We start from the raw sequence: 22,639 nt of genomic DNA on the forward strand, positions 1-22,639 counted from the left end.
TGTAGTAGGACCGGGGCCCCCCACACTGGGATTGTACCCTGGGGTACAGTGTCATCTGTGCCTTGCCCTGCATGCTGGGATCAGGTGCCTGGTCCAGTGCACAGAGCCTGGGACTCTGCCCGAGTCTGGAAATTTGGCATCAGGGGAGTGGTGCCACTGTTCACCTGCTGCCAAATTTCTGGATTTGTGGGGAGCCCTGCAGGCTGGATGACATGGTGCCAGGGGCTGGACATTACTCTAGGCCTGGCGTTGAGCACTTGAAGCTATCTCTAGAAACCTTGTCAGAATAATTCCCATCCCCTCTTCAATTACAGAAACAAATGTACCTGAGAGAGAAATATTTCAGTTTCTCCCTACAAATACAGGACACGATAAACTGCAGACTCTCTTCTGGCTCTCATTTGCGGGAATTGGTCCCTTCTATGACTGCTTTGAAAAACAGTCAAATGAAACTCCAGGTGCACCTCAACAAAAAGGGTCTTGTGTGGCTGGCTGCAGTGGATACTTTATAAATGGATTTTTATTATGATCTCTATGGGGTTTTGTTCGAACTTTGCTGTAAGCAGTTGGGGGGCTTCTGATGAAAAGGAACCTCAGAGCAAATTGCTGAAGTCTTTCAGCTTGTTCTGCTGTGGAACCTGCTGTCTGAAATAAAAGGAATAAAAGGAAAACATTTCAGTGAAGATTTATTTTCTTTGAAGATGTTATGGAAAGACTTGCCAATAGGTAAGAAAAGGTTCAGGAGTGACAGGGACTAGGCAGGCATGGTTTTAAATTGGTGGTGCTTAACTTTTTTGACTAGTGGGCTGGATGGGCAGTGCCTGGTCCCTGAGGGTGCCAAATCCAGCTGGTGGATGCAATGAAGTGCCAAGCCCAGAGCAGCAGGAACCCATCCAGCCTTGTAGAGGGGGATGGGGAGGTAGGGGCAGCATGACCCCAATCCAGCCATGTGGAGAAAGGAGGCTTGGTCTGGCCCCAACCCAGCACTGCACGGAAGGGGGAAGAGGCCATAATCCAGCTCTGATCCTGGCCTGGTCCTGAACCAACTGGTCAGGGGGAGCGGGCATGCCCTGGTCCCGATCCAGCCATGTGGGGAAGGGACTTGGCTTGGCTCCATCCCTCCAGGATGGAGGGCTTGGGATTTTGGAAGTAGTGAGGGGTAGCAGTATTAATTGCCACTGCTTCCCTGCCATTAAATTTCCCAACCCTTTGGGAGCCCCCCAGGCCAGATTCCAAGGCTCTGTGGGTCACATTTGGCCCATGGTCTACAGGTTGAGCAGTAACGACTGGGGAAAAGAAAGTGGGCTCAGTAGTGTGGTGGGTACTACTATGTACATCCCCAGCTACAGATACAAAATATTAATCTCCAAGGAATTAATTTTAGAGGAGCAAATGCTGCATCCAGTGACATCGCCACACTTCTGCTGCCTTCAAAAAGGATTACACGAAATGAAGAAAGTGAGAAACTTCTCACTCTCTGCTCCCACCAGGCAACTTCCTAGTGGTTTTGCAGTGTCAAGAGACCTCAAGCAGGGATCAGGGTCCCCATTGGGTAGCCTTAATTTGCCAGATCTGTAACATCATAGTACATACTGAAAGCATTTCTCATCAAACAGCTTGACAGTTCTTAGTGATGAGCATTAACCAATCCTAGAGAAAATTGTCAAGGGATCCATCAACGCCACACTAATGGAAGGCAAGCTTCTGAATGCCAACTGACATGGCTTTGTGACTGGCAGATCTTACCTGACCAACCTCATCTCCTTCTACGACCAGGTAACATATGCCCTGGATAAGGGAGATGATGTGGACATCATGTATCTGAACTTCAAGAAGGCCTTTGACCTAGCTTCCCATGATGTCCTCATGGTTAAGCTGGGGAACTGTGGCCTTGATCATCATACGGTCCAATGGCTAGGCAGCTGGCTGTGGGGTCAGGCCCAAAGAGTACTAGTTGATGATAGCAAATCAACGTGGTACAGGGTGACCAGTGGAGTCCCTTAGTGCTTGGTACTCAGGACAGTACTCTTTAACATTTTCATCAATAATCTGGATTTGGGAGTCAGATGTGAACTAGCCAAGTTTGTGGACGATACCAAATTATGGGGGAGGGTGGTCACACTGCAGGACAGGCTGGGAATACAGGCTGACTTGGACAAACTCTCAAGGTGGGCTTACTAAAACCAGATGCCTTCAATGCAGAGAAGTGCAAGGTGCTGCAGTTCGGGAGGAAGAACCCTCAGCATACTTACAGGTTTGGCAGTGCTATGCTTGCTACCACCATGACCAAAAGGAACTTGGGGGTCTTGACTGACCACAAGATAAATATGAGACACTAATGTGATGCTCTGGTGGGAAAAGCTAACCAAACTCTGGCATGCATCCACCGATGCATCTCAGACAAAACCAGGGAAGTCATCCTCCTACTTTACTTGGCTTTGGTGAGACCGCAGCTGGAGTACTGCATCCGGTATTGGGGCCCCCCACTTCAGGATGGATGTAGAGAAGCTTGAGAAAGTCAAGAGAAGAGCCACTTACATGATCCAAGGCCTGGAGGGAAGGCTGTAGGAGGAGAGGCTGAGGGACTTGGGACTCTTCAGTCTGGAGAAGAGGAGGCTCAGGGTGGCAGCCTACAGTTATATAAGAGGGTTACATCAGGACCTGGGAGAACAGCTGTTCACCAGAGCTCCCCAAGGGATAACAAGGTCTAACAGCCATAAACTCCAGGAAGGCTGTTTTAGACTAGACAGAAAAAAGTTCTTTACGGTGCATGTGTCCAGGGTCTGGAACAAACTCCCCCCAGAGGTTGTGCAAGCATCTACTCTGGACTCCTTCAAAAAACAGCTGGATTTATTTCTTGCTGGGGCCACTTGATCCCAGCTGACTTCCCACCTATGGTGGGTGGCTGGACCCGATGATCTCATGAGGTCCCTTCCAGCCCCTAATGTCTATGAAATCTAATGAATCCTTATATCCTCCTACGAGGAGTGTAACTGAAGGTATAGTGCTAAGAACTACTATTTGGCCAGGATATAGCTATAGGATATAGCCCACATACTAGGGCTGTGCAAAACAGCACCAGTTCATTTCAGTGGGACAGTTCATTTCAATGGGACATTTTAGTTTGAAGCACTGTTCTGTTTTGTCCAAACTGTTTCTCTGTTTCTCTGTTTTGCCCATAGGCTATAATGGGGAAGCATGAAACTGCCTATAACTTTGTAATTTTATGGCAGATTTAGATGAAAACTGCAAGCATGGTAGCCCCTGCTGGGGTCATGAAGCCTGCCAGATTTCAAGGAGATGGGTGCAGGGGTGTATGGAAAAGTGCACCTCATGCTGCTGACAAGCAAAACTCGTGACATGGGCAACAGTGTGAGTGTGTGTGTTAAGGCATGCCCTCACTGGTGCTGGGGCCTCTGTACAACATGATAGTGTGCCCCAGTGAGTTTTCCTCCTCCCCTACAGCCTCAGCTTGGTCTACCACTTTAAATGACAACAGGTAAAATAATAACTTAATGAGGAGCAGCACAGTAGCACCAGCAGCATCTCAGGCAGCCAAACTGTGACAGAGCCTTTCTTTCCTCTCCTGCAGGAGCTTCTTCTCCAGTGCGTGTGTTAAGGTGCATTCTCACTGTGTCCTTCCCCCCTCTTTTCCCTCCCTCTCCTTACTTTCTGTGTCCCTGCAGGCAAGCGCAGCTTCAGCTTCAAAACTCAAAATGTTTCAAAACTTTTGAAACGTTTCGACTGTCCTCGGTTTGTTTCGAGGCTGTTTTGAAGCCCTTGGCTTCATTTCGCTTTCGCTGTTTTGAGTTCAAAATGAGTCTAAACAGTGTTGAAATGAAACAGCTGAAATTTCACACAGCCCTACCATTTATTACTTTGTTACTACTCATGGTTCAAGTAGAGCTAAGAAGAATCAGTACAGGACTTTCCTCCTACGCCTCCTATGTGAAAACACAGAGGACCCCGAAGCTTCCACGAGGATGATTGATTTGAGCTAATGAAGACAAACCTTGCCACTGCAAGAAACCATTGGGAGGCAGCCCAGCGTGGCTGCAAACTGGCAGAATTCCAGAGGGGCAGGAGGTTTTCAATTTAGCAGATAACAACTTCCAGGAGCTGTGGCAGGATGAACTGAGATGTGGATCTGATGCATTGTATCTGACAAGATAAAAACATGCGTGAGAACACTTTCTTTCACAGCTGGCTGGGTTGGATGGAATGGGTCTGTTTGGCTTTACTGCAAAGGACTAGGAAAATGAGTTTTGGGGGAAATGAGGGGCATCGCTTGCCTCTGTCAAGTGAAATCTGCAGTAGGCAATTAAAAGTTTGTGTACTAACCAGGCAACCATTGAGGAAGGATATAGGTAAAAGAGTTATGTTCCCTGCAGCCTCCTGTAATCTTTCTTATCCCAGCACCTAAAGGGTCTCATCCCACTCAGCTGCCCATGACGGCTACTCCTCTTCCTGGCAGAGTTATTTTATTCTTGTACATAGGAGTGAACATTCTTTAAAAAAAATTTGGCATGGTTAATTTGCTTTGGACACCGCTGCTGACCATCCTTTTTGCCAGACATCCATTTTATCACCTGTAAAAAAAAAAAAAAATGCTTCATCTTTTCCTGCCCTGGCCAATACAATTCATGCCAGACATCCTTACAATCTCTCCTTTGTAGCTTTGCAATTCAATAAGGCTACTATTTAAAGTTAACCCATCAAGAGCTAGATACTGTACCATTCGTTTCAAGAGGCATGGTGGGAAAACTGCAGAAGGGGCAGGTGCGAGCAAGCTACTTTAGCACAGGATGGATCCAGCATGCTCTTTCTTCTGATTACAGTTACACCTCTGGCAGTCTCCTAAACTCAGGCTTGCATGGTCCAGCCCTCTGCAGCTCCTGCACTGAGGAGACTCTTTCATCAGCTGCTGTAGTGTCTTTCTGGTTTCCTTAATGCTGCTAGAGCATGTTTGGAACTATGGCTTATTCAGTCATTCCTAAGTAGTTTATACCTAGGTAGTACAATATCATGTAGACTCTTGTAATGTCCACCTTGCTTCAGCAATACTTTTTTATGTCCGTGTCTACAAATACAGAGAAGCCACAGAAGCACACCCCTTGCACGCATCTTCTTACATTTCTGATCCTAGTCTATGAACATCACAAGCTATTGGTTTTCTTCTCTTAAAAGAAGACAACAACATGGACAAGGTCATACTAACTGTGCCTGGTGATTTACAGTAGCTGTTCATTTCTAGCGGTACCCTGGCAGCAATTCTTTTCATATGGACTTAGTTATTTCTCTTCGAAGTACTGGCTTGCTTTATGGGATTCCCAAGGAAACTAAAGCCTGTAAACTTTTTCCAGAAAGCATGTCAGTAAAAGTAAGAGCCAATGCTGAATGATGAAGTAACACTTGAAGAATGCTGTTGGAATAGCTAAGAGGTCTAATCTCACTCGAACGTGCACAGATTTCCTTTGGGAGTAGAACGCTCCTTCAGAGTCTCACTAGCACCTCAAACTAGAGTAAAGTATGGACGCAAAGTATTTGCAAGGAGATGAGGTATATTTCATTCAGCAAAGCACTTAATTAAATTTCCAAATCCGCCTTTAATTTAGGATAGAATTAAGCACATGCATATGTTGTCTTAAAGGCCATGGGCTCTACTACTTTGTAACTATGGTCTTCATTTTTCTGAGTACCTGAGTCCTGGCTTGGAAGATCTCTGTGTAATAGTCACAGTGTAATTCAGTTGCCAGGCTCCATGGCTCATTTGGTTCTTAACTTCTCTGTTGGGATTTAGTTAACTGAGGTATGAATTGAGATGGTGTTTATGCAACAGGAACTCTTGTCCAGTAGTAGTTATGCTACTGTCACAAAAGCAACAGAGAGGTAACAAGACCTTTCAGTCACAATTTGTCATAGCTGGATTTGAACCAGCAGCCTAGAGCAGGGGATAGCAACCTAGTCTGATGGAGCTGCACCTCCACTCTGAAGTGCTCCCTTCCACTGCTGCTCTGCAGTAGCTGAGCTTACCCTTGCTTTGCTTCAGAGGGGCTGGGTATCTGACAGCTATGTGTCTGGAGGTTTTGGGGGAGGGGAGTCTTCTGGCCCACGGTAATGGCTGAGCCATAAGCTCTGGCTTGTGCCAGCAAAAGGCTGCCAACTCCTGGTCTAGAGAGGAAGGATGGTGTAGTTCATTAACAACCCCAAATGACCCAGCTCCTTATGGATTATGGTCAGGAGTGACCTGTCTAGTTCTTAAGCAAACACAGCGTTTACGGGCCTGATCCAGAGCTCACCAAGGCCAGTGATTTCCTGGTGCTGCTAGAGTATGATGCCAGTGGGCTTTGGGGCAGGACCAATGTGAAGTGGCAAGCAGGCAAACCCTGAAAGTCCCTAAGTAGAGAGAACGTAGCTCCCAACCGGTTTTGAATGTGGCATGTCCTGTTGGTGCTAGAGATTTATGGCTGACAATTTTGCTTCTGCTTCCCTAGGAACCAAGAAGGAAACTCAAGGCAATTCATGTAAAAGCAAAGAGATGCCAGTTCTTCCTAGAGAAGAGGTGGGCTGAGAGGAATGAGCCCTAAAGGGAACATCAGAGCTAGAATCCCTCAAACTTTTGGAAAAAATCAGAATTGGACCAATATATCTTGGCTGAAAAAGATTGTGCTGCCCATGTGGTTTAGACCGTCAGTATCTCAGGCAGGGATTTCCTTGTAGGTGTTCAGTTGTTACTCATACAAACAATAGGTATAGTACAACCTCATTATAATGTACCCCTGGGGAATGGGAATAAATGGATTAAAAGAAAGTGTTTGCCATAATAGTGGTGGAAATGTGCTGCATTATAATAAACAAAAGCATCAATACCTGCTGTGGGATTGTTAAATGTGGAGGTTTGTTATGACCAAGATTTGTTATAACTGCTGTGCTGAAACAATAACACATAACTAAATGGATCAGATATAAATAGAGAATGTAATAGATAAATAATACATGATAATGTGTTTTATACCAAGAAAGGAGACAGAAGAAAACCAGTCTTCGCTCCCTCCACCCTTCAAGTCCCTAAACTTTGGAAATCAAAACAACCAACCCAAACAGAACCCAAGGGTGCCTATACATGAGCGTGGAGGCTGCTTTGATGCTCTGTAATTACAGCGCATCAGAGCAGACTTGATTAATAGAGTCTGCTGGAGTGTGGTAATTACTGTGCTCCGCATCTTGTGTATTAGAGCCCCTGTGCTTCAAAATGGTGGCAGGGCGTTTTACCTAAAGTTCATTGAATGAGCTTTTGAACAAATGCTTCTGCTGTTATTTTGAAGTTGAGATGCACACATTGAGATACACAAGGTGGTCTGGGTGCTTTAATTAAAGCAGCTCTTTGAGTCAGTGATTTCCTGGTGCTGTGCAGTGATTCCTCTTGGAGCTGCTCTAATTAAAGTGCACCCCCACCTCTGAGCACATGTATAGAAGCCCACAGAGCCTACCCAGGCACAGGTCCCCTTTGACACAGACCAAAACCTGGATTCAGGCCCTCTTAATGTTTGGATGTGGGTTTGAATGCCAGGACTAAGGTTTACTTTAAACACAGAAACTTTGGAAAACAGAAGGTTTACTTTAAACACAGAAACAGAGAAAACAGCCCAGTGGTACTCCGCCCAGAGACATGCGCGAAGGACACCGAGGAAAAACGCCCCGAGGGCACTGGGAGCCTTCCCAGCCAGAGCCTCCTTCCTGGACCGCCAGATGACAAGCTTGGCCAATGCCAGGAGGAGGTTGACCAGTAGGTCCCGGGCCTTGGTGGGGCGACAGATGGGGTGTGCGTAAACTAAAAGGTGAGGGGAGTAGTGCAAGCGGGGGGACAGTCAGAGAAGGTTTTTAGCCTTAAGGTGCAACTGCTCCAAACTCAAGCTAGCGCTGACACTGAGCAACATTTGAGCAGCTCAAAATGCAACATGCAACAAGGGCCTTAAAGGACAACCTATTTTTAGAGCTGATTACAATGGGAAAATCTGCCACAAAAAACTGACATTTCCCAGCTGTTTCTTTTTCATACGGTTTAAATGGACCTGCTTTCTCTTACATTTTCTCTGATATTTTTAATCTTTTTTTTTTATCAGAAGACTTATTGAAATGTTTTGCTTTCTGGAAATTACATTTTTCTCTTAAGAACAGAGGCACCAAAGCCAGAGGCTGAAGAAACTTTAGAGCTAGGTCAAGACCATGGGTGTCTGGTGCCTCTTGAGTCAGGGAGGGCATATGCCCCCCCAACACCAGTCAGCAACCAGGGGGGATGGGGGGGAGTCCCCAGAAGCCAATCCCACTGATCGGAGGGGGGGGGCCCACAGCAGACCACTGTAAAAGCAGTCACGCCACTTCTTGAACTCCCACAGCCACTTATGGAAGCGGCGCAGCCACTTTTGCTGGCAGCCCCGCTCCCCGACCAGTGCTCGCAGGGGTGGGGGCACCGGTGCTTCCACCTGCTCCCCTGCCCCCCAGCTAAACAGGGAGTGTGGCCTAACTCCCTACACATCGCCCCGGTCAGACTTATTTTAAAGTGGCTGTTTAAACTGCATAAATCAAAGCCAAAAGAAAGGGTTTTACTTGACTCACATGGGAGCCAAGGCATAGCTAGTGGGAAGTTAAAGCAGGGTGAGCTGAGGCAATGGCAGACTCTGATACTGAATTGCTTAAGACCCTGCTCCACAACTCTAAATACATTTCTAGTTCAGACATGTCTTAAGAGGGAAAATGTTGGTGGGATGTTTTGATAAGATACTGACTGTGGCTTTTGCAGCAGGTAACAAGGTCTGGCCAAGAAGATGGAAACAACATGGCATGACCTGGCACTAAGGCTACTTCACCAACTAGTAGATGCATAGCATCTCCTCTGGCATTTCACGTGAAATCTTAGGCTTGGAGTTCCCTGTGAGATAATCCCCCATGCCTTACCATCAAAAGTGATGTGCCAGCTGGTACTGCTTATAATGAGGCAAGAGGGGAAAGGTGCCCTGTCTCACCAAATCCAAGTGCAAAACCTGAGGAGGTCTGCAACATGTGTTTGTTGAAGACAGACATTAACTGAATCAAACAAACCCAGGTCTCAACAAGAGGACCAGCAACCTAATGACCCACTGGTGGGAGCGGGCATTCCAGTTACCAAAATGAAAGCCTACAACCAGGTGCTTTTGTAGTTGGGATATTTTGGGAAATGCAAGACCAAAGGGATGGCTTCTGCTCTGAATACTTGTCTATCCTTTTTAACCACATTCTGTGCTCAGCTCTTGCAGCTCCTAGAAGCAACCTGTGCTGCACACTGCAATGCTTATAATATCACACTGACTACATTCTATTACTGAAGAGCTAAGGCTTGGGATGGAGACAAACTATTTACACTGCTGAACCAAGCAATAAATTAGAGGGGACGAAGAAAACGGTTCCAGGTGGATAATCCAAAGAGACTGCAGTTAGATGCAGATTCTAAACTCATCCTTCAGGGATTCGTTAAAGAATGAAAGGAAATTTGCTGCTGTTTGTTTGCAAAGGCAGATTTATCAGTGTCTGAAATATTAAGACCTGCCAGCCCTGCTTAGCCCCAGACTACATGCACAGTTGATGTGGATCAAGGATGTTGGTCTTAATTTAAAGTAAACAAGTCCTGTGTTTCTCAGCCCAGTGAGAAACCTCACTGTTTTCTCTTTTGTTGTTCCGTATAATTTATTGGCATTTTTAAGGTGCTGGTCACCCTACCCACTGGCGGCCCCATAGCAGTTTTAGGCTTTTAGCTTTTTATGCTTTTAAGCTTTTAGCCTTTTAAAGAACTGCCGACCCAACACTGAGCACTGGATGCCGACGGAAACCCCCGATCCAGACTGTTTTAGTTGATGTCACCATAGTGCTGGTCGCCAACGATGGATGCCGTCGTGCGACAATGAGGACGACCAGCCAGGACCTGCCCAGTCGGGGCGCAACATTGGACCGTGTCCGGGCCCCCACGTGGGACTCAGAGGACATTGACAACACGGCCGCCTACTACCGGCAACCCACAGATCCCAGCGGCTTTGCTGCGATACAGCAAACATCAAATAGTCCCCCTGCTTGCACATCTGTGACATGCCACTAGAGGGCTGGTGAGCAGGGGCCTGACCAGGAGCTACAGCTCTGAGTTGCCCCCTACAAGGTTGGTGAGTCAGGACAGGATCCTGTCCCTGCTCTAGGTGGAGGTGGGGGGAACATGAAGTTGGGAGGTGGAGAGTTAATGGAATGGGGATGAGCAATGAAATGGGAGGTGGAAAGGACATGGGGGTGGGGAAAGGGTGGTGAAATGAATGAAGTCAGCCACGGGCGAATGAAATAAAAATGAAAAAAAAGTAAAAAGAAATAACGAGGAAGTGAATTAAATAAGGTCTCATGTTTTAAGAAACTGGGAATTGGGATTGAGGGTGGGAAATGCTGGTTATGCTTCCTGGGGTGGCTGGGTGGTGGGAATGGTGAGGGAAGGTGCTTTTTGGGGAGCTGCTGTCCCTGCCCCAGCTCATGGAGACCCAATCCAGCCCCCTACCTTGTTCTCACCCCAATCCCCATAGACCTGTGTATGCCTTGTGACCTGATTATCTGGCATGTGCTCTGCAGGCTGTTTGCATGGGGTGGGAAGGGAGCTGGCTTAGTGCTAGAACTGGGCAGTAGAGTTCACGGGGTGGAAAGTTTTTTCCATGCAGAACAGGGGAGGGGGGAACTGCATCCTGGGATGCTGGAGGACTACAACTCGGGCATCTCATCTGTGGGGAGTGGGTACACCTCAGAACATGAGCTGGCTGATATGGATCAATGGTGTGACTTTAAGCCAGCTAAAGTGTGCTGAAAACTAGTTTCATGTATTAATGTGCAGACAGTCCAGGGGTTAAGAGCTCCACAAGTTGCCTAAAATGAATATGTAACAAGGCCCTAATGCTTGTTAGCTAACATGTTTTAACCAAGACATTTCTAAACCCTTGTTTAGACAGAACAAGTCACTTTTAAACATTATTGGTTTATCATCAGCTCTAGGCTTCCCATTGTTCTTAATGGAAGTTACTGAGAGTCTAACTGCTTTGAAAATCAGGTATGGACCCTGGCCTTCCATACTTAACTGACTGACTGCAAAGGGGCCAGGATTTTGCTCTGCCTATAAGCATCTGGTATGTGTATCAAAATTTCTTTTGAATGAATACCTCAGCAAGTTCTGCATTTTATTTTGCTTTACATGTTTCCATTTCTTGGTGGTTGCATTGCCTGCTAAAACAAGCCCCTTCACACCAGTATTTTATAGCTCTGAAAGGCAAAGCCAGATCACTGCCCAGGAGTTGCATGAACAAAGAGAACAAAATCAAATATGGAAAGTGGCTTGGCTGTGGTCCTACATCTAGGGTGGAGGTGATTGGACAGAACGGAGCTGAAAGATAAACTGTTGTCTGTGTTGTGGCCTTAAGAGTATAGGACAAGTAAATCCACTCCAAGCTGCTTCATTTGGCAGCCAGCCTTAAGTGCTTTTGTGATTTACAGTGAAAAGGCAAACTGTTTAATGTCATGCATTATCTTTGTGTGTCTGGCAGAAAATCACCACTAATAAGGAACATGTCTTCTAGGATGATGCTGTGGGCAGGTAGCTTTGCAATTCAATAAGGTAGCACAGCAGCGGAGAGGGCAGGAAGCAAAACAGTAGATTAGGTAGTGAGTACAGGGCAGGAAGCAGAATGCAGGGCAGCAGATCAGGGAGGGAGCACAGGGTAGGTAATAGAAAGTGGAATGCTAGATTGGGCCATGAAGAGGATCAAAGTGGCACTTGGCGAAGAGGCAGGGCTGACTTGTGTCATGTCCACCAAAAGATCGACCCTTGCTGGACTAGATGATCCTTGAGGTCCCTCCAAATTTATGACTTGGATCACAGAGAAATTGAGAACACTAGTGACTGCAATAGTTATGCCTAGGACTGAACCTTATTTACATCCGTACTGATACTCTATTTTAATTTATGCTGCAGCTCTCTGCTGTATGCTGCACTCATTGACTTTGAGGATCGAGGCCTTGGGATGATCGGTGGGTTTTTTTTAAAACCATAATTAGCAGGCAACTTTTAAAAACATTTACACGTATTTTCAACATTTATAAAACCCAAGAGATTAGAACAGCAGAGGACCAAGATGAGTGTATGCAGCAGAAAGCCTGTTGCAGTAGTGCCCATCAGGAGGCACCCAACCTAATCAGTAAGCTTCTTGCTTTGTGTTGTCAGAGGTGCTGAGGTCCTGAGGGCCCTGGCCCCCCTTGGCTAGGTGACTGTCATCTGAAACGTGTAAAACTTTCCACATGTCCATTATCTTAGCTCCCCCTGCACCCGCTCAGCAAAAACAAAAGTCAGCCTTATGGTAGCTGCCATTGATTGATGATACTAGTGGGTCAATAACAGTTAGCCAAAATGAAAGGATCAATTATGGCTGGCAAAAATACAGGTCAAATAATTAATAGTGCTGCACATTTCTGTGAAAACAGATGGTTGGGGCAGATTCTTATCCAGGAATAATGATGTAAATCGACTGACAAACTTGGAGTTACTTGAGTTTTTCACTGGGGTAACTAAGTTCAGAACATAGCCTTTAGAATTCAGGTGACACATTCTGGGTCTAAAATACAATGACCCTCACAATGTGAATTACTTGGCTATTTTATGTGAAATTACTATGCTCCAGATAGTAAATAACTATATTTTCCTATGTATTTAGAGTGTAGCCATGCAGTTTTCCCATCATTATATGATATGTATTGATTCTGTATGAATGCTTTTGCCCTTTACAATTTGATGACAACACTTAAAGTTGCGTGTCACAAATACCAAATCCATTTTTTCATACTCACGGTAGTGGTTGAACACTTAATGACAAGGTATAATACATTCCATAGTATGCTGTTAGGTATTTACTAGGTACCATGTATTTAGAGACCAAGCACGCCATGTCACTGCATTGAAGAGCAGGCTCTACAGGAACTAAGTTTGGAAATTCATGTTATGAATCTGAGGTGGACCTGCATCAAAATCCCAGGGTTAAGCCTAAAACTTGGGAAATGGGAGTTTCTGCATCTGTTTCTGGATAGTTTGATTGGGATGATTTGAGTAGGGATGATCCTGCCAAGGGCAGGGGGTTGGACCTGATAACCTCTGAAGAACACTTCCAGCCTGACTTCTCTATGACTCTATAACTAATGAAGCTACAGCCCTAATTATGGGGTTGTTGGTTGTAGCCATGTTGGTCTAAGGACATAGGCAGACAAGGTTCTTTGGGTAGGTGTGATAGCTCTTATTAGACCAACTAAGTAGTTGGAAAAATGTTCTTTGCAAGCTTTCAGGCACAAATGCCCTTCATCAGGCATAGGGAGACTCTGCTGGTGTATGTATAGTTGGAAAACATTTTTTCCAAAATAGGTGTGTCTGGGAAACATTTTTTTTCCATCTACTTAGTTGGTCTAATAAAAGATATCAAATCTATCCAAAGAACCTTGCCTGCCTAGCCCCAACTATGTACACTCGCAAGTATCTTTTAGGAAAGTTGGATACTGGGTTTTGATATTTCTGCCTGGGCCTCTCTAAAGCTAACAGGTTAGTAGGATTGTATCATTACTTGTATCCTGCTCTGGCCTTCATTTTTGGAGAAGATGAGGGTGCAGAAAGATGGGGCCACTTCTTCTCTAATCCTGACATTAAATCAGAGATTCAGGGAATATGCTGAAGAATATGCCAGGCAATGGCTATTCTTTTGAAAAACTAACAGCCTGGGCTGCTGTTTAGTCTGCATGATTTATTCGTGGTTTCCATTTTTTAAATATGTATTTGAACCTTAGGGTTTATCCATACAGCTATTTGCTTAGGGCTGATTAGAGTATTATCTGTCGCTCAGTTCAAAATACGAAAGGCTTTACCATTATTAAGTGTAATCTGATTATTTATCAAAGCCTTAGGAAAATTCATTGTAATAGGAGTAGCCATATTAAATGAGAGAGCAGTTTGCTTTTCAGTATGCAAACAGAAAGAAGAATAGCAACTCTTTTCCTTAGTTAAATCATTGAACACTGGTTCAAACTGAAAGCTGAATGAAGTATTTGGAAAACTACCTCCACCTTGTATTTGGGTAGATAAATCATCTTTGCTGCGTATGGACACTTGTTTCTCCACAAATACTGCAAAAGCACATTTATGGTTGATGGAAAATGGGGCTGGAAGTATGCCAAATTTCTAGATAATGAGTTGTCACAACCATTTTTATTGCCTTTATGTAACACCACCTATTGATAGAAAAGGGACTTCACTTATCTATATCATCCTTTAATTGTGTTAGCATGGTGATTGTCTATTAAAGCTGACTCATTAGCTGATACTGAATGAACTCCTGTAGACATATAGGACCAGATTCTCAGTTGGGGTTAATTAGCAGAGCTCCACTGACTTTAACTGAGCCACATTGATATACAGGGTCTGAGGATGTGGCTTTTAATTCTGCTTAATGGAGCCTGGCTGGAGTACAGATAAAGAGCAGTTGTAATGCATGCAAAGAATCTCTGCATTCTGTCCAGTTTTTCTTGGAGCTGCATATTTGGGAACTGATTTGTAGAGCAATGAAGCACGTTTTAACTGAAGTTTCTATAATCATAATGTAGAGGCAGTTCATTTGCGTAAAGAACTGTCTTTACTGGCATGATTTTCAAATCCAGAAATCTGTGGTCTATTCAGTAACTTACTGTTGGGAGGCTGCCAAAACATATTTGTTTTGTTCCCAGAGAGAAATTCTAGCCTAGCGTCCCACCTCCCATTGACTTCATAGCTTCATAGTTGCATACTTGTCAGGTTGGAAGGGACCTAAGTAGATCATCAAGTCCAACCCCCTGCCCTGGGCAGGAGTGAATACTGGGCTCATGTGACCCCAGCTAGATAATTATCAAGCCTCCTCTTAAAGACCCTCAAGGTAGGAACCAGCACCACTTCCCTTGGAAGTTGGTTCCAGATCCATGCTGCCCTGACAGTGAAGTAATGCCTTCTAATGTCCAGCCTGAACCTACACTCAAACAATTTATGGCTGTTATTCCTTGTTACTCAGGGAGGTGCTTGGGGGAACAGGGTTTCTCCCATTCCCCGCTGGTCACCCCTGGTGAGTTTATAGATGGCCACCATGTCCCCTCTCAGCCTTCTTTTTGAAGGCTGAACAGGTTCAGGTCCTGTAGCCTCTTCTCTTGAAGGACTTCAAGATAGCCATGGAAGAAGAAAAGGAGTTGTTATGCATTCCTGACAAAGACTGATGAAAAAGGGTTATACAAAATATTCTGCCAGTTCTAAGACCTGGAACACAAGTTCAAACCAGAAATGCCTATAGAATAAACCATCCCGTTCTGCTCTGCCAGTTGTCTCCTGCACATCTGCCTAGAGATTGGCAGCAGCAGAACTTGAATTGCTGGCCAGTTGTGCCATATCATGTGGTGCCCTAAAGCCACTGACATCTTTGAGAATATTTTCCCTCCCTCCAAGGGAGTGATCAGTTTTGGATCAGCCTGGGAAGCCCGTTGTATTGTCTCTGCAGGGTTCTGTGAAATGATGCTTTACTCAGTGATGCAGGATTTTGGCCAAGTGTCTGGAAAAATAGTTATACTATAACATGAGTTAATATTGGTTCTTGTTTCTCAGGAGCCTCGTTCAACACCATAAAATCAATGGAAAGATTCCTGTTGGCATCAACAAGAGCTTCAGTGGAAACAGAAGTTATAAAATGTAATTGGTTCTTTTAATTTTTAAGATTTTTTCCCCCGCATGTTCCTATAAGTTGAAACCTGCAGAATTTGTCCAAATACTGCAGTTTTAAAGCATCCCCTATAGCATTATGGGAAATAGGTCAGAGAAAGAGTTCAATTCTAAATAGGCTGCAGTATGATTTTCTTTTATGGTAGTTGTCTGGTATGCCTTATTGAAATGCCAAATGGCCCAAAATTTTATTTATGCTGCCAGTGAGAGAACATTTCATAGTGATAGGTGCTTGATGAGTTCTACTGATACACCCGATATATTTTGTTACCAAATAGTCCTTCTCCTAAACAGAGAAAAATTAAGCATATCCTGAAAGGGGGGGAGGCAAGGGGGAAAAAAAAAGTGTATCCCATCCTGAGAAGCTTTGGTATCTAACACATCACCAGGGTAAATTCATGGGTCATTTTTTATAAAGGAACCTGCAATTAGGAACTCGAGAACTGGAAGGGACCTCTTGGACCATTACATCTACCCACTGCTATGACAGGCAGACAGGTCAGATGCTAGGTTAATGCTGAAGTCTATATGCAGCATTTCCCCAGGCCAAATCCTATTGACCTCATTAAGGACTGAGTTAGGATCTCAAGTAATGGCTCTGGTTATTATGGCCTACATGATTAATCAAAAATCCTAGTCCTGAAGTTCTTACTTGCCAGAACTCCCACTGAAGATAAATGGGAGTTTTAATTGGCAATAGGAGTGAATTGGTGCCCTGGGCTTGAGTCTTGGATTTACATTCACAGACTGAAAAAATGACCTTGACCCCACCGTGGGGCTTTGTGCCATGGATTCCTCTTGCCAACATATAACCCCATTTAATCCATGGCACTGTGCATGGGCACAGGAGGAAGCCAACGTAGCATGTGAGACTAAAGGCTTAAGGGTATATTTGTATTGCATGATGCAGTGTTGTGTAAAGATAACTGAGCTAGCTTTAAACAAGCTGTCTATTGCATTAGCACAGTGCTTCAGGGTAAATCAGTCCTGAAAGAACATCAAACCAGTGGAGCTAAACTACTTCTGGTACCTGAGCTAATTCAGTTACCTCTACTTGGCACTGCCATTACTGACTGATGGCTGTTGCTCTGTGCCTTCTGTCTCTGCTTCACCTTAGCCAAGTCTCTGATGAAGGCTTCTAGTAATGAAGTGCAGCCTATTTGTTCATCTGAACAGTGTGGTCCATGTACCCTTTGAAAATGTATTTGTGACCAAAGAAAGATTTCCAGTTCCAAGAGGAGATCCATCCCTGATGGACTGATCTAGCTTCCTTGAAACTTGAAGAGACTTAAAACCAAACTTCCTGCCTGTCCCTTTCTTTTGTCATGTTAGGAAACAAAAGCTTGGATCTGACCTCTGCATATGTTTTTGGTCTTGAGCCAAACATGGTGCCTTGACCCCTCTTTCAAAAAGATGGCAGTATTTTCTGGCTCAAGATGTATCATCTTTCTGCTTTTTAGAACTTAATAGCTCTGTCTGAAAAGACTGTAAGTTGGGCCCCAAGAGGGTATTTTGTGATAATTCAATTGGGTCAAAGGGTTTGAACAGGAGGCCCCCATTGTCTGATAATTAATGGTGATAAGGTTCAGTAAACATCACTGTGCTTTAAAATAATCTTTCAGTTTTCGTGGGCTCAACAACAGTGTAACCAGGTCTGCTTGCTACTTCATTAACTCAGCATGAATCACTCCAGGAACCCTTTCCAAGTTGCATAAGGTTCCCTAATGCACTGGCTCTGAGACCTCAGCTAAACAGAAACTAACACTGGATGGAAAATTAGAGATTCTGTTTAGCTTTGCTCCCACCAGCTGGGCTTGGGCAGATTTGAGTCTTTTAAATAGCTAATGCAGTGTCGTTTTCTATACTGCAAAATGGTTCAGAGGGGAATTTCTGCCACCATCTGGGGTAAGCTAAACAGATTTTTATTTCTTCTATTTGTTTTTAAAGCTCTCATATCTTTCAATCGTTTACATTCACAGACTGAAAAAATGACCTTGACCCCACCGTGGGGCTTAACTAGAGTTTGCAGTGAGCAGATGTGGAATTACAGCAGCCTGAAAACTCTGCCAATCTGAATGTTAGGGCCTTGTTACACGTTAATTTTAGGTGGTTCCTGGAACTCTTAACCCCTGGATTGTCTGCTCATGAGCCCCTGAAACTACTTTTAAGTGCACTTTAGGCAGACTAAAGTTATGCCACTCTAGAGCAGGTTTAACTCTGATCCATGTTACCCAGATCATGTTCAGTTAATGTGTGGCTACTCCCCACAGATGAGCTGTCTGAGTTGCAGTCCTCCAGCGTCCCAGGCTACTAATGTCCCTTCCCTTACCCTCCTGCTTTGTGTGGGCAAACTTTCCACCCCTTGAACTCTACTATCCAGGGGGTGGTTCTGGCATAAAGCCAATTCCCTCTCCTTGCACCCCTGACCTTCCCACACCCAGGGGTGCACCCATAAGCAAACAGCTTGCAGAGCACATGCCAGATAGCCAGGTCACAGGGCATGGAGAGGTCCAAGAATAGGTTCTATGTGTGTGTGTGTGGGGGGGGACGACAAAGTAGGAGGCTGGATTGGGTCCACATGAGCTGGGGCAGAAGCAGCAGCTCCCTCCAGATCGCCTTCCTTCACCTCTCCCACCTCTCAGCCACCCCAGGAAGGATGACCAGCACACCCCCCCCCACACCCCAATCCCAAATCCTACTTTATTAAAGCATGAGACCTTCTTTAATTCACTTCTTTTTTATTTATTTTTAAATTCTTTTTTTTTTTTACTTTATCATGCAGTGGCTGACTTCCTTTATTTCACCACCCTTCCTCATCTGCATTTCCTTTCAACCTGTCATTTCATTACCCATCCCCATTCCATTAACTCTCCACATCCCAGCTTCATGTTCCCCCATGGATAGAGGCCTGTCCTAACTCACCAACCCTGTAGTGGCAACTCAAAGCTGTAGCTCCTAGTTTGGCCCCTACTCACCAGCCCTCTAGTGGCAAGTCACAGCTGCGTAGTAGGGCTGTGCAAAACAGCTCAGTTTCATTTCAACTTCTATTTCACCATTTCAAAGGGACATTGTTTTGTTTTGCCATTTTATTTCGTTGAAACTGTTTCGACACGTTTTGATGTTTCTCCCATAGGCTATCATGGGGAATCACAAAAATGCCTATAACTTTGTCATTTCTTGCCTGATTCAGATGAAGATTGCAGGGATGGTAGCCCCTTCTGAGGGCATGATGCCTGCCAAGTTTCAAGGAAATAGGCACAGGGATTTATGTGAAACTGAACCTCCAAACTGTTCAAAGCAAAACTAGTATCACTTGGTGGCAGCAGCAGCACCATGCTGTCAGCCCACACGCAGATCCATCCTCCTGTCATACCGCAGGCTGTTTGGCACAGCCCTGCAGCCCTCCCAGGGGACCCAGGCCTCCAGACCTGTGTGTGGGATGACAGAAGCACTGGGTTCTTCCCGGTGCTTGATACAGGCTGTGCCAGGCTGACTCAGGTGCTGGTGCTGGCCTCAGCTGGCAGTGGCTGCATGCTGTCATCTGCTTGCTCCGCAGCTGGTGAGTCTGAGCTTTAACAAAAAAGCAAAAAAACCAAACACCTGTTGAAATTTCACGCAGCCCGACTGTGTAGGTGGGGGACAGTCAGAGAAGGATTTTGGCCTTCTCCAAACTCAAGCTAGCACAGACACTGAGCAACCTTTGAGCAGCTCAAAGTGCAATGTATAACAAGGCCCATAGTATTCACTTATCATGGGTCACCCCTGTACATGACCACCTGGAATAGTTGTGACTGTTTCTGAAAAAATAACATTCTGATTAATTTCCCAACCTGAACTGGGTTCAAATACAGCTTTGGAAATACTGGAGTTTGTCTTGCTTCTTTCTGTCTCCTCGCCAGTCCTAGATTGGGAAATCTTGAAAAACAGGGAGCCCAGGTTCACAAAAATGACTAGCCCATTTCAGAGTTGCAGATCATCCAGATATAGCTGAGAAAAGCCTCTGAACCAAGTGCTTCATCCTATACAAGGCAAGCACCTTTCGTGGAACATGCACAACTCCCATAGAAGCCATTGGTCTTTGAGGACATTCAGGACCCTTCCTGAAGTGTGCCCACAAGTGAAATCAATACTTATAGCAGTTCTATGAGGAAAACCTGGTACAGCAAAGCAAAATAAAAAAGGCTGGAGCAAGCAGAATTTGACCTGATACTGATATTTAGTGAACATTTTAAATATTTTAGCTCTTGGATACTTTGATAGGCACATCTTGCTGAGGAAGACAGATGTGCACATATAAGGTGTTGAGCTGGCTGGATTCTATGGATTTCTTTCTTCCTGAATGGTCCGTATCAGCCTCTGTTTAGACTGGTATTGTAGCTGCTATTTAACCAAGTGAGACCTCGACAGTGTGATTCATTGCCCCCTGCGTAGGTACAGCAACACAGTATTGTGTCTGCATAACTGATCTGAGCTGCAGAAGCTTGTTTCCTTCCTAGACACTTTACAGCCCTCATCCATCAAAGTTAGTGAAGCAAAAGAAAGGGATGGAGTTTATAAGCCATTTAATTTCCAAAGCATCCAGCAGTGCGTTAATGAGCCCGTTAGAATGGGTATTTTCCAAATGGAAACAAAATGTAGTCTGATATTATTAATCACCAAGCCAAACAAATCAAATGCCTCATACCAACAGTTTGGGATTAGCTAAATAAGGAAGAAGGCCTATATGAGGGCTTGCCTTTTCTGTGCTTAGGGTGGGGCATGCTCGTCTTGGGGTGGCCACTCAAGAAGGCATTTACCTTGGCTTGGGGAGGAAGATTGTGAGGATATTAGACCTGACCAGAGGCTTGAGTTGCCCATTTTGCTAAGGGATGAGGCTTGGCTAGAGACTTGGTTTGAAGGAAGTGTCTTGGGCAGATGTTTAATTGGGATGCAGGATAGTTTGGGCTGGATTTTCAATATAAAATATTTTATTTGGTAAAGGAGACGGGGCAGTGAAGCAGCCACTGCATTCTTTTGGTCATGCTAGCCACTTCTCATCCTCCGGGCTCCATGGGCTCAGAACACATTTGATTTTTCCGTGCTTCTAAGATGATATCATCACATGTCTGACAAAGAGGCTATACACTGTTGTAAGGAGAAATCTTGTGAGTGAGGGAGGCATCATGAGTGGCTATAGCCAGGACCACTTTTCCTTCAAAAATAAGTGCTCACTGATTATCAGTGATCCTGGTGGATTATTCTTGCCAGGAGGAAGGATAAGGATTGGTTTAGCATGGGGTATAAATAGAAAGAAAGGATAAAGACGTAAATTTTCTTTAACATGCAGAAAACTTCAGTGATATGAAGGATTGTCTAAAGTCAAAAAATCCCCAAATATAAGCAAATGGTTTTATATCTTAGCTTTCTTCCTCTTCTTCCCCCACCCCTGCTTTTTCCCCCCACCAGATGACAGTTTAACTTACAGGCTGAAAAGCCGCCACTTACATTTGATAATATCTTGCCAGATAACTATCATGTCGCACAATGCCCTTTATTGACAGTTTCTTGTCTTGGCAGACAGAGGAAGGTTATATTTTAGGTGTAAGGCTGGCTTCTCCAGTTTTCCTTACCAACACTTATGCACAACAAGGCACAGCAAAAGGAGCCAGCTTTTGTATTAGATCCTCTGCATGGAACTATGTTTATTTTATTAGAGAAAGGAGCCATGGATTTTGAGGTCCAAACAATATTTAACTATTTCTTTTTCCACCTTGCCCAGGAATCATATGAAAGTACTTGGTCATCATTTGAATATTGATTGTTGATGCTGAAGGAATCATACTAACAGGTCTGTCGGATCAGAGCCCACCAGAGTCACTTAAAGGAAAGAATGATTTGCAGGGCAAACACACAAAGGATAATCCACAGCCTAAACTGAAGATGTAAGTGTTTCCTTATTTGCAATGTAAAGTTAGAAAAGACTTTGACAAATTGATAGTGAAAGGGGCATCTCATCCATTATATAAAATCATGAACATTCATTCTGTTCCTCTGGGCCTCAAAGTGGTTTTAAATTGGTGCATTGTTTTAATGGCTATTTGCTGATTGAATGACAATCTGTTACAAATGAAAACAGAATTAAGATTCACCACATACACACAAATTTACAGGAAAGAACCTTACCAGCTGAAATGGGTCCAAGTCCACTGGAGCTATGCTGCAATATGCTGACAGAAGCTGTCTCCCAGACTTCATTAACTGTGAGGAGTATCATATAGAATCGTATCATAAAAGTCGGGTTGGAAGGGACTTGTAGATCTTCAAGTCTGAGCCCCCACCTGGGCGGGAGAAAAGACTGGACTCAAATGAGTCCAGCCAGGTAGTCATCCAGCCTCTTCTTAAAGACCCCCAGGGTAGGAGCCAGCACCACTTCCCTTGGAAGTTGGTTCCAGCTCCTAGCCGCCCTAACTGTGAAGCAGTTCTTGCGAAAGTCTAATCTAAATCTACTCTCTAATAACTTGTGTCCATTGTTCCTTGTCATGCCAGGGGGCGCTCGGGGAAACAGTGTCTCCCCTAAACCCTTCTGGTCCCCCCTAGTGAGTTTATAGACAGTCACCAGGTCCCCCTGAGTATATTGCACCAAGGTGACGAGATAAACCCTCACAGCATTTTTATAAAGAAATGTTGTTTCTTTGATGTGAAAGCCTTTAAATATGCATTAATTAAACCACACAACAACTTTGAGAGGCAGGTAATATTCGTAGATGAATAAAATAAGGTACACTAAGGTTACGACCTGACTAATTGTCAGGGGTAGGTCTGAGAATAAAAATTGATGAGAGC

General features: G+C 44.6%; 1 long non-coding RNA gene across 1 annotated transcript; it reads right to left on the bottom strand.

The window, feature by feature from the left end:
- Nucleotides 1-2,538: 2,538 nt before the first annotated feature.
- LOC149858870 (uncharacterized) lies at nt 2,539-22,049 on the bottom strand. The gene is made up of 3 exons (XR_016443884.1): nt 21,980-22,049; nt 4,013-4,161; nt 2,539-2,630 (listed from the first exon to the last, which is right to left on the bottom strand). It is a non-coding gene; the product is annotated as an uncharacterized LOC149858870 (long non-coding RNA).
- Between the last annotated feature and the right edge of the window lie 590 nt (nt 22,050-22,639).

Source organism: Crocodylus siamensis, chromosome 8 (genome assembly GCF_052110815.1).
Source record: "Crocodylus siamensis isolate JL-2025a chromosome 8, ASM5211081v1, whole genome shotgun sequence".
Classification (NCBI taxonomy): Eukaryota; Metazoa; Chordata; order Crocodylia; family Crocodylidae; genus Crocodylus; species Crocodylus siamensis.